The sequence below is a fragment of the Sorex fumeus genome, unplaced genomic scaffold (genome assembly GCF_029834395.1).
Source record: "Sorex fumeus unplaced genomic scaffold, SorFum_2.1 ptg000061l, whole genome shotgun sequence".
NCBI classification, from domain to species: domain Eukaryota; kingdom Metazoa; phylum Chordata; class Mammalia; order Eulipotyphla; family Soricidae; genus Sorex; species Sorex fumeus.
Window position 1 is genome coordinate 31,701,186 of NW_026606118.1, and position 12,741 is coordinate 31,713,926.

Here is a 12,741-nt window from a genome sequence, read left to right on the forward strand (position 1 = left end):
AAAGGTGGAAGCAAGGGTCCAACCCTCATTCAAACACAGGATGGAGTGATGGCAACGAGACACAGGAGCAAATCCATGGAATTGCACACACACTACAAACGGATATCCACAGCTTTTCTACTGTGGTTGTCCCCGAAAACATCCTTCACTGAACAGCTATATGAAGAGACTAAGCACAGCCACTGATTTCATTATCCTAAAAATAACAACTGGGCACTTTTTCTTTGGAGTCTTAAAAAGGAATTGTTAGTTTTCAGCGTTCATGTTTCTCATTCTGGCTAAAGGAAACTGCCCATCTTTGCACGTATCTGAACCTCCTGAAACAAGAGATAGAGGGCCTATATTGGTGCTTCAGTTAAAAGCTGGATTCAGGCATTAGTCAACCAATTACTAGCACAGAGAAGCAGATTATTACAGTATGAGACTGATTTTAAGGACAGCTTACAAAAAGAGGATGCTGGAGATAAGGATGACACATTTCCACTTAAGAGAAGCTAGGTTTAGCAGAAAATAATAAGTGAGAGCCCAACAGAAGCTGTGACTGACATAAGCGCTTCTATGATCTATAACCTTTCTTTCATCTGTAATGCTTAAACTGTATTTGTAGAGCTTTGTTCCCACTGGAGAAAAAATATGGTTTTTACTGTAGTCTTGTATACTGGCCTTTTTGGTATGCCACAAATCTTATTAACTGACCTAGAATGGCTGGAGGAATATAAAACCACTAACGAGTGTGCCTGGAAAGATAGTAAAGGAGGCAAGGCGCTTGCTTGTCTGGGAGGTGTCTGACCTGGACTCAGACCCGAGCATCCCATATGCACCGCCAGGAGTAATTCCTGAGTGGGGGGGGGGGGGGGGTAAGCCCTGAGCATCGCTAGGTGTGACTCTAAAACTAAAATACAAAATCAAACCACTACCTACTCATGGAAGGCTTAAAGATTTAAAGATATAGCACAACTGATAAACACCGGATTGGAAAAATCACACCGGTGAGTTATTCTTTAAACCAGCGAATGCTAAGAGTCCCTTCTGGACATGAATGAAATGCCGTATTTCCCCCCAAACTTTCTAAAGAAATGGCAGATTATGCTAGGTCACTAGAATCCTCTATTTCTCTTTTCCCATTTCCCAGAGAACCCCTCACTGCACACTCTCTCTCTGTCTCAATCTGCACACTCTCTCTCTCTCTCTCTCTGTCTCAATCTCTGTCTGTCTCTCTCTGTGTCACACACCACATCACACCAAGGCTTGCTTCCTTTCCTCTACTTGGGGCAACCTGAAGGTGCTGTTCTTAAACCCTAAATACACAAGCCCACGCTGGGTGACTGCCAGTGTCTCTCTGCAACTGCAGGTGACAGATGCGATCCGAGCGCGCACAGATGTGGACTGGCTGCAGACTGCGCCTCAGTGCAACGAGCCACACGAAGAGAACCGGCAGATGCCCCTCTCGGCAGCAGGAGACAGTTGAAAAACCATCAATCCCTATTAAAACGTACTTTGCGGGTCCCGGCCGCCTATTATTGACCGCTTATCCCCCTCTACCCTCCCTCCCACTCTCATCCGGGCTTGGCCCTCCACCCACAATTCATTCTTCTCTCCATCAGCTCCATCTCCTTCGTCACCAGACCTAATTCCGCGTTAAAACATCAACAATAATAATAAACTAAAAACGAGGCTGCTGGGCATTGTTGAGACCAGACACCGACGGAGCTGCCCTCCCGGAGCCTTCCCGCCGCGGCCGAGGCCGCTGGAAGTTTGCTCGGGAAGCAACGGCACCCTCCCCCCTTCCCTCCCCGCCCCATAGCATCTCTTCGGGGACCCTCAGCCAAGGGGGGGTGCAGAGGTTCCACGAGGGGGCAGGTGCGGAGAAGCCCCCTTCCCCGGTCTCGCCCCTCCGCGGCGATCACGCAAAATAAAACCCCCTCTAAGCCTACAATTCCCCCGCACCCCCCCCCCCCCGCCCCGCGCCGCGGCCGCCGCCGGATAACGCTCCAGCGTAGTGACGCCCCACCCCCACCCCGTTATCCCTAACAGGATCCCCGAATCTGACGGAGCGGCCCGAGAACCGGACCGGACCCTCCCGCGGCCCCGGGACCGAGCCGCCCACCTGAGCGCCCCAGGAGCCACTCACCCGCCCACGCACCCCACCCCCCCCGACCCGGACGCGCTCGGCGGCCCGGGCCCCGCACTCCCCGGCCCCGCGCCCACACGGGGGCTCCGCACCCGGCCCCTCAGGCCGCCGGGTGGCCCGCGCTCCCACCCCCACCCCCACCCCCATCCCCCGGCCCGGATCGCCCTCGGGGTTACCGTGGATAGAGCTGACGGCGACAGAGGACGCGGCGGCAGCGCTGCTGCCGGTTGCGTCGGACGCGAAGGATCAGCTCGAGGATAAGGATGATGATGAGACGGGCGCGCTCCCCAGTCTCCATGGAACTCCCGCCCCGGCCCGTTGCTAGGAGCCCCCGAGGCTCGGGCTCCGTCTTTCGTGCTTTGTTGTTCCGGGTATAGGGCGGCCGCGGCTTCCCCGCGACAATAAATAGACTAGACGCCGGGGAGCATAGAGACAGAGCGCGGAAGCTAGAGCGCCGCCCGCCCGGGAGCCTGTGAGCTCCTTGCTAGCCAGTCATTTCCGGCTCTCACTGCTCCCACCACTTTCCCCCGCCTCTTCCCGCACTTTCCTTCTTCCTGGTCCGCTAAGTCAGCGCCCCCCCCCCCCACGTCCCCCTCCTGTCCGCCCACTGGGAAAGATGGGGGCTTTGGCGCGGGGGGGCGGGGGGGGGGGGAAGAGGGGACGTTATAAACCAGATTTTGTTTGAGAACCGTTTGGAAGGACGTAGGGAAAAAAAAAACTACATATGAAAACGATCACTCAGATAGGAGTATATTTTCTTGCAGTGCATTCTAAAACGTGGGGACTTTAGCTTTTGCGGGGTGGAGGATCAAAACCTTGAACTTGCTTGTTGGCTCTTTTCCCATCAGAGTTCGCCTTGTCACCTCGTCCATAAAAAGCCCGTCCTGACTAGATTTCGAAGTTCTTTTCTCTCTGGGCGCGGGAGGTGGGGTGGGGTGGAGGGTGCTGCTTTTTTTTTTTTTTTTTTCAGTGAAAAGAAAAGCGTTGATTGACGACCCCGCGATAAAGCGTTGGGATGCCGAGGCACGTCCAGCCTCGTCCTCACGGGGAGCTTGAGTGGTGCCTGGAGGAACCGATTGACCGCAGGGGACGGGTGGAGCGAGACGGGGGGCGGGGAAGGACGGAAGGACGAGTGGAGGCTGACGCGGGGAGTGGAGGTCACCCCCGGGTCGCCTGTCACTTTGTTCTTCCTGACTCCGCTGGGCTTGGGGTCGGGGTTCGGCCCGGGAGCCGCGGGGCCGGCCCTGGCGAGGCCCCGGTTAATGCCGGGGCTCCCGATCGGGGAAAGGCTGGAGGTGGGCGGCGGCGGCGGCGGCGGAGCCGGGCTTGGGTCCACGGACGTGGGAGACGTTCACGTGGGCGACGGGGCCGCCGGAGCCTGCCCGGGCACTGCGCCCCGGGGAAACGCGGGCTGACCCGGGGCTGACCCTCGCCGGTGTGACCGGGGCCCGTGGAGGGCGGGCTGGGAAGCGGCGGGCGGAGCCCCGCAGCCAAAGACATCCCGGCGGCGCTGACTCTGCGGACACCGGACACCGCGGTTCCCACCGCAGACCACGCACGGCGTTGGGCGTGCGGGGATCTGGCCTTGTCCGGGAAACGGGGATGAAAACTCATGTCACTCAGGGCTTGCGAGGGAAAGAAGACCGGGGCTGAATTGTGGGAGATCAGGCAAGAGGCAACTCTCTGGGGTGTTTCATTATTTGGCGAGTCTTTAAAATTGCCTCCTGGTTCGGTATACGTATGGTTTCCTTTCGAAATGTTCAGCGAAATAGCTGAGCACTTAAAAAACTGTGCAAATCCCACGGGGTGATTAGGATAGCACTTGATTGGAAAACCCTTGGCCCCGGGTTATATAAATGAGAATGCCAAGGAAGGGGGGGGGGAGGGAAGGAGGAGACAAGACTGGCAGTAACATAAAGACATTGGTCAAGAGTCTTGGACATTTCCATGATGCAACCATGTACATCCAAACCGTAAGACTATGCTCGTGTAAGACATGTGACCCAAACTATAATTTTATTTATTTGCTTTTTGGGTCACACCCAGCGATGCTCGGGTTATTCCTGGCTCTGCTCTCAGGAATTACTCCTAGCCGTGCTTGAGGGATCATATGGGATGCCAGGGATTGAACTCGGTCAGCCACGTGCAAGGCAAACTAGCGACCCACTGTACTATCTCTCCAGCCCCCCCCCACCATAAATTTTAATCAGAGAAAATGAATTTGCTAAGGAGGTGCGGTGGGTAAGGGAGGAAACCTTGGGTCGTTGGTGGAGGGGTTGGATGCTGACATGGCGTGAGTTTGGAGCTGGAACATAGAATGCCTGAAGCTCTGCCTAAGAAAAATAAAATGCTCGATAAAATTAGAAAGTTTTAATTCTGTTTCTATTTCTGTGATTTATTTATTTATTTATTTTACTTTTTGGGTCACATCTGGCGATGCACAGGGGTTATTCCTGGCTCTGCACTCAGTAGTTACCCCTGGCAGTGCTCAGGGGACCATATGGGATGCTGGGAATGCAACCCGGTAGGCCGTGTGCACGGCAAACTCCCTACATGCTGTGCTATTGCTCCAGCCCCTATGATTTATTTTTTAAAAGATCATTGCAGCATGTAGTGTATATAATGAAGGAAATGAGCAATAGGCGGGATTACAATAATAATGTCTTCGTGTTTGTAGCTGACGGCTTTTAGGAGGCAACATTTCAGCTGATGGCCAAAATGGTTAGACTTGGAATAATGTGGAGAGGGAGCAGGATATTCTCCTTGCTGTGCAAGAGAATTGGCTGAATGTAACGTTCTGATCAGAGCAAGCAGAGAACCATGTAAAAGTGAAAGTGTTCAAGTAATAGAGAGTTAAAGGAATAGAGCTCGAGACTGGCATGTGCCAGGGCTTGTTCTATTAGTGATACTCACAGGATCATTCTCCGCACCTGCAACTTACACACCCCCTGCCCACCTAAGTTGCTCCTCACAATTGTGAAAAAAAAATGAGAAATTGGAATGGGAATTAAAGGGTGTTTTGTTGTGTGTGTTTCTTTTCTTTTTTTATGTAGACCACAGGAATTCAGATTTTCTTTTAAGAGTCAGGGAGAAGTATTTCAGTTTTAGAGTAACATGCTCTGATTTACCAGAAAGCTTGTAGTGGAAAAGCACAATTCCAGTGATTATGGTCACTTCTGAAAATTCCATTTTACAGCAACATGACTAATTTTAAGGTCTGTGTTAAGGGGTTTTTTTTGTTTGTTTTTCAGGAAAAAATACTTGGTATCAAGTAGATAGATTAGTTTGGACTCTTCTATTTTAAATAATCAATTGTCTCATCACAACATTCCTCATTCTGAAATTGGATTTAATTTTACTGCAAGCACCGTTCTGTAGAGACATATGAATCAGTGAAGCAGCTCATTAGACATCATCTATTTCTTTAACCAAAGAACTCATTTCATGATCAAAGAAGACAATGAAATAAAGTCTCTGGGCTGTACTGATTTTATAATGTGTTCTGTTTGTCAAGTGACAATGGAATATACAGTCTGAACCAAAACTCTTGATTAATAAAGAAATCTATCTGGGAATGGGGAATCATAGTTGTCTTCTAAAAAGTAGATGTGGATGGAGGTAGTAAGGAGCCATCTCTTCCCAGGCTTGGAAAATAGTGAGTTCTCTCAGATTAGTGCTGTGCAAAAAGTGATAATAGACCAAAACTAGTCTACACACTATATTGATCAGCAATGAAATAGGTATAGAAACTGGGGAACATTTTGAAACTTAGTTTGGCATTCTCTAAGATCTAAACAATGAGGTTTTGTTTTTATGAGACCATTTATTCATGATGAATTGGTATTTGAAAGCAAAGAAAAATATTGAACCTTCACAAGAGATAATTGAATTATTTGTTATACCCACTTCACACTTTACTAACTTAATTTAAATAACTAAAATATGTTAGCTACTTCTTGTCTCTCTTAATACCACAAGAGAAACTGGCTCAACATGGTCTTATTATAGACACAACTCAAAGTATAGTAACAAATATACAAGATTACTGAGAGTCATCCTTCTAGCCAATGTTTTCACACTGTCTGTCCCGTTGTTCATTGATTTTGCTCGAGCGGACCCAGTAACATCTCCATTTTGAGACTTGTTGTTACTGTGTTTGGCATATTGAGTATGTCACAGGTAGCTTGTCAGGCTTTGCCATGCGGGCGAGATACTCTCAGTAGCTTGCCGGGCTCTCCGAGAGGGGGAGAAACCTAACCCCGGCCCGTCCGGGCTGGCTGCGCACAAGGCAAACGCCTTACCGCTGTGCTATCGCTCCAGTCCCTGCCAATGTTTTAGTTATCCTATTCCATCAATGGAAACAACTCAATTTCCTGCCCCAAGTAGTTAATACACTAAAATTGTAAGGACCCAGCAGAACAGTAGAATCAGTGATGCCTCATGTCTCTGAATTCTTTACAAATATTTGCAATTTCGTCACTTACTAATGGAAGAAATCAATTCATCCCAATGCCAGTTGAGAGGAATACAATAGCAGGTGGAGTCTGATGCTGTAATCCTCTTTTTCCTTCTGATAGTCTATGGCAGACATATTGAACTAAGATTGAGGGAGATTAACAGAGCCACTAGGCCAGTATTCAAGAGAGGAAAACAGGAAGGACAGAGTTCATATTCAAAGTTTATGTCTCATAAGCTAATAATTTCTCTCAAGTGACACTGGCTGGTAGCCAAAGTACTGTTTAAGATGTTGCCAGAAAGTCATTTTCCTGACAGAGGTACCTACAGAACACCTGTCTTAAAGGTAATGCCCCATCTCCATGCCTGTAAAAAGATAAACTTGGTTCCAGGGAAAATTCCTTTTAACTACTACTCTGAGGGCAGAGTTTTTAAGGACAGTGGACCAAAGTAAAGTTCACCTTTTGATGGTTAATCAAATATTTCAGGTCTTTCTTACCCTATTACTATCTTGCAGGATGCTTGCTCACAGCCATAGCATACCACACGTCTCTTTTTGTCTTTCAGTGTTGATTAGTATTACCCTAGCTTTCATTATTTACTATATACTTAAGTATCACTGCATCCTGTCATCCCGTTGTTCGTTGATTTACTTGAGCGGGTGCCAGTAACATCTCTATTTGTCCCAGCCTTGAGATTTTATTTATTTTATTTTTTTTATGTAGGAGTACTGCTATTTATTCAGCCACTGATTGGCTGATTGAATTGGGCATGAACTCCACCTTACTTTTTTTTCATTTTTTTATAATTTTATTTATTGAATCACTGTGAGAGCAGTTACAAAGATTTTGGGTTTAAGTCTCGGTCATACAATGAAACACCTGTAACTTCACCAGTGCCCATTCTCCACCACCAAAAACCCCAATATGCCCCCGTCCCACATCCTCCCCCTACATGTGAGGCAGATGATTTCCAAATTACTCTCTCTCTACTTTGATCACATTCAATATTTTGACACCAGACCCACCATTATTATTTGGGATTTTACCCCAACACTCAGATCTGCTGAAAAGGCAACAGTAGACAATTTGTTTTCTATTGCTGGTTAATAATAACATATCGTGTCTCGTGACTGCAGTAGTGTTTATGCAATTTTGAAATTCTGAAATTTTAACACTTAAATCTAGAGGGATTTCTCCCAAAACCTGCTGGGTTCCAAGATATTTTTCTGAGTCCCTTGGTTCATGACCATTAAGCAGCTTGATCAGGAGCCAGAGAGGCCATTCATGGGTGATGACTTGGGGTCTAGTTGAGGTGGGGAGGAAAGGGCTGTCTCCACCCCCATCCCATGAGGCCCAGTGTGTCTCGTCACTGATCCCCCAAACCTGACTGTCCAATGGCCTCTGGAGGATGGCAGCCATCAAGCCTCCTAGAGGGAGCAGGCGGAGGGACAGCACCCTTTCCTCCCTGGGGTGGCCTGGCGACAGTAATCTACTGCGGATCTGGATGCATTTCTGCCAAAAGCCACTGGGTTCCAAGATTTGTTTATGAGTCTCTGGGATCATGGCCGTTAAGCAGCTTGATCAGGAGCCAGAGAGACTGTTCGTGGGTGGTGACTTGGGGTCTCGGAGTGGGGAGGAAAGGGCTGGCTCCACCCCCATCCCGTGAGGCCCCGCATATCTTGTCACTGCGGGTCCAGACTGTCCAGTGGCCTCTGGAGGATAGCGGCCACCAGGCCACCAGGGGGAACAGGCCAAGGCACAAAACCTATTCCCACCTGGGTTGGCCTAGCACCAGTAAAAACCGCTGGGTTTCGAGATTTGTTTCTGAGTCTTTGGGATCATGACCATTAAACAGCTTGATCAAAAGCCAGAGAAGCTGTTCATGGACAGCAACTCGGGGTCTCGTTGGGATGGGGAGGGAAGCCAGCCCTGAGATTTTAGCAGCCTCTCCTTACTCATCTTTCCCAATGATTAAAAGCTCTTTCAGGGTCAGGGGAATGAGACCTGTTCTAGTTACTGGTTTTGGTATATTGAATACACCATGGGGAGCTTGCCAGGCTCTGCTCTTGCGGGCAGAATACTCTCAGTAGCTTGCATGGCTCTCCGAGAGGCATATAGATATATTTCTCTCTATGATTTGTTGCCTACTGTCTGAACTCCATCAAACATGGTGTGTTAATTATGGAAAATGGGTAGGGAGTGTCTTATGATGTGTCGCGCAGCAACTTTGTGGCCACATAGTCCAGAAACCAGCCTGGAGCATGGTGGTGGTTGGGTAGTGGAGGTCGGCTGCCAGGGCTGGGTCCCTTGGGGTGGGGAGGGCTCTCACCGCCCCTCCCTCTGGGGTGCTCCAAGTGAAAACATCCTTGTGTGGAGTCCGGTGGCATGGTTATGGGGGCCCCATTTTATACTCCCGTCTGGGAGGAGCAGCTGTGTGTTCTGGAGGGTGGTCGATGAGATTATCTGGTGCCTGCAGGGTGTGGCTTATGGGTGCCACCCCTGGGTCACCAGAGACTGGGGGAAGCAGGCAGAGGATCTCTGCTCTCAGGTCCCATTGAGTCCAGAGTTCAAGGTCACAAAGTTTCTCATTTCCTGGGTTCCGTGGACTTTACTCCTGAGTGAGGCTCAGCCCAAGGGTCCAGAAATCAGCCTGGAGTGTGGTGGGGGTTGGGTAGTGGGGGTTGGTTGTCAGGGCTGTCTCCCTTGGGGGAGGGAGGACTCTTGTCCACTCCCCCCTCTGGGGCGCTTCGAGTGAAAACAGCCTGGTGTGGAGTCTCATATACTTAAGTATGGGGGCAAATTTATTATTCATCTTTTAACTACAGTTTGACACAACCAAGATTGATTTCACTCAAAGATTCCAAAGATTCCAAATTTGGAGTTGGTATAGGAGGTTTAAGGTCCCCCCCCCCCCCTCACTGGGCAATAATTAAGTTTAGTTCAATTGTTTATGGGACAGTTGCTCTATGTTAAGAACTATAGAGTGCCCCCTGGGATGAGTTAGTGGTAAAAGCACCTGCCTTTTAAACCTATGGGAATTCAATTTTCAGTATTGCCACATGTTCCAAGCACCATCCAGGATGCACTACTGTTTGGACCCCCAGCATCTCAGCAATCTCCAGAGGAGACACAGGTAAGAACCACCTTTAGGCAAATACCACAACTAAAGAATGTGTGACCTCCAGTGAGCATCAAAACATAAAAAAAAAAGGGCTGGAGGCCAGGAGTGTAGACACCACTCTCCCCCTCCCCACCCGCCCAGTGAGTACCACAGACAAAGTTGTGTAAACACCACCACTAAGCTTGTCCTTGCAACAACAGAAAAGTGGAGGAAAGTGGTGGGAGATTATAGGAATAAAGAAAATAGTGTGTGTATGAGCAGCCAAGAGGGATAAGGAACTGTTTCTTATGATAATAATAATAATATACAAAGAGATATCAAAATGTATTCTCCCTTATTTTAAAGGACGAACTTATTTTTTAATTTTTAAATTTTATTTTCATAAAGTTGTTCACAATTCAATATTTCAACACCACCATTACACCACCATTACACCTTCCCACCACTATTATTTTGAATTTTCCCACCACCACTCAAGCCTGCCCTACAGGCAGATGCTAGATAACTTATTTTGTATTGCTTGTTCTGAATAGTTTGAGATGTCCATAAGGGTCTATCTCTAAGTGATTCAATAAAAAAGTTTTAAAAAGTATGAGACATTGCATGGCCACTTTTCACATGCTCCTGGAATTCTATAATTTTAAATAATTGGGGTCCGGAGACATCTCTGCAACGAGCAGATTCCAAGATTCTTTTGTGAGTCTCTGGATCATGGCCATTATTGTGCTTAAATGGCACCAGGAGACAGTTCGTGGGCATTTCCATCCCCGGAAGGGTGGGGAGATGGAAAAGGATGTCCCAGTCGCAACCCCTTGAGGCCTGGCATTTTCAGTCAATGGATCCGCATACCTGGGTTTTTCAGCAAATTTACCCTCTTGTGTGGGAGGCACAGGACAAGTCTGTGAGGGTGGTGGGTTCGGGAGGTTTGTGTCTGCCAGGTTTCCTCTGGTGCAGGCATAGAGAGGACACTTGCTCCCCTCTGAGGCTTTTGTTCTGAGGCATTCAAGTCTCTACTTTGACTATGCCTTCTACATCTAATGCAGGTCCTAATGCTGCAATAACTCTCATGATTCATGGCAAAATGGGTTCCTGAGCTAAACTGGGACAACTATCTGTTACTTCTACCAAGTTGACTATTGTTGTCCCTTCAAATAGACTTTTTCTTTATGACTGCTCTGTGAAGCCAAGTCTGAGATCTTTCAGTATGGTTTTCTTAGCTGGAGAAACACTGAAGTGGGACAAGCTTTTATTTCCTGCTTCCAAGTGTATTTCCAACTTCGGAAAAGTTTCTAAAGCATAAAATAGTGCCCTAGAATCTCCTTTGTGCAATAGTAACAGTCTCCTCATTCCTTGTCTCTCATCGCCCCCATCTCCACCCCACAACCTGTAATTCCCCCCAGCACTGAGTTTCTCCACTCAGTGGTCTAAAGAATAATCAGTGGTGAAAGAATATCTGCACTGTAGCACTGTCTTCCTGTTGTTCATCGATTTGCTCAATCAGGCATCAGTAATGTCTCCATTGTGAGACTTGTTGTTACTATTTTTGGCATATTGAATATGCCATGGGGAACTTGTCAGTCTCTGCCATGCAGGTGCGATACTCTCGGTAGCTTGCTGTGCTCTCTCTCCGAGAGGAACGGAGGAATCAAACCCGGGTCAGCTGCGTTCAAGGCAAACCCCCTACCCGCTGTGCTATCACTTCAGCCCAAAGAATATCTAAGTGAGGATAATTCTTCCATGTCTGAAGTGGAGGACAACTAGACTGGGCATAAATTACTAATAGTTTTATTTATTTATTTTTAATAAAAGCACAGGATTTGGATTAGAAGATCCACAAGGAAGTATGGGGAAGAAATGAATGGATTTCTCTGAATGGACTCAAACTATGATGATATTTGTTACTATCTGAATGTACACAAAAATTATTCATTGGAGATATTACAGGTGGATATTAGCATTCTCTGTGAGTGTCAGCCAGACTTTTTAACAGTCTCTTTTGCCCAATGATTGCTTACTGGGCCCATAAACAAAGTGGCCTAAATGGTAGGGATGCAGCTATGCATGACTCAACCACCCTGGCTCACCTTACTGGTGTTCTTGCCAGTGCTTCACTTGTCAGGAGTTAAAAACAAAATTAAATCCCTGATGTGGCCTCTTTCCCCAGCAAACCTCTTCTCTAATTAAGGAAACAAATATTCATCTTCATTGGAATAACTACATTTTCTGAACATAGATTAAACTTTGTTGCTAATAATTTTCCTGCCAGCATCACTATCTGTAAATTCTAGATGATTTCTCTGCATTAATGTGTTTCACACAACACTAATAAGGGGGCTCGTTTCACAGCGATAATGTGTAGCAACGGGTCCATATCTATGGAATTAACTGATCTCACAACATCCTCTACCACTTGGAAGCAGCTGGTTTAACTGAACAGTAGTTTAATGATGTCAATGGTCCTCTAATGTATTTAGAATTTGAATGTTATTCTAAACAATAGTGATGAATCTTATTAATAAGATTCTATACTCTATCTAGAGAAGAAAATACAAGAGGTTAACACAGATAATTTTGCAAAAGAGGAATGTTAAACTATGGGATAAAAAGAAACAATAAAACTGTAACAATGAATAGAACTGGGACAGAGATGAGCAAAAATAAGGACTGTGAAAGAATGGAAAATATAGCTCCTCTATTTAGAGAGATTTGAAAATGATCACTGTCACTGTCACTGTCCTCCCATTGTTCATCGATTTGCTTGAGTGGGCTCAGTAACATTGTGAGACTTGTTGTTACTGTGTTTGGCATATCGAACACGATAGAATGGAAATAACACAGAGCATTGATAGAGGGGCTTAGGCACGTAGGTTGCAGTGAGAGGAGGTAACTATATATATATATATATATATATATATATCAAATCCATAAATGTCAACATTATTGGAAATGTATGACCTAAACTATAATAATTCAAAAATAAAAGATGGGAGGAGGGTCATGGGCACTTTCATGTTGATGTAATAACTATACAA

The 12,741-nt window shown here is 47.0% G+C and overlaps 1 protein-coding gene across 1 annotated transcript in view; it reads right to left on the reverse strand.

Moving 5' to 3' along the window:
- TBPL1 (TATA-box binding protein like 1) overlaps nucleotides 1-2,446 on the reverse strand; it is a 35,714-nt gene extending 33,268 nt beyond the window's left edge. The window contains exon 1 of the mRNA XM_056125923.1: nucleotides 2,308-2,446. The gene's annotated coding sequence lies outside the window, so the exon portion shown is untranslated. The remainder of the gene's footprint in view (nucleotides 1-2,307) is intronic.
- Nucleotides 2,447-12,741: the final 10,295 nt, after the last annotated feature.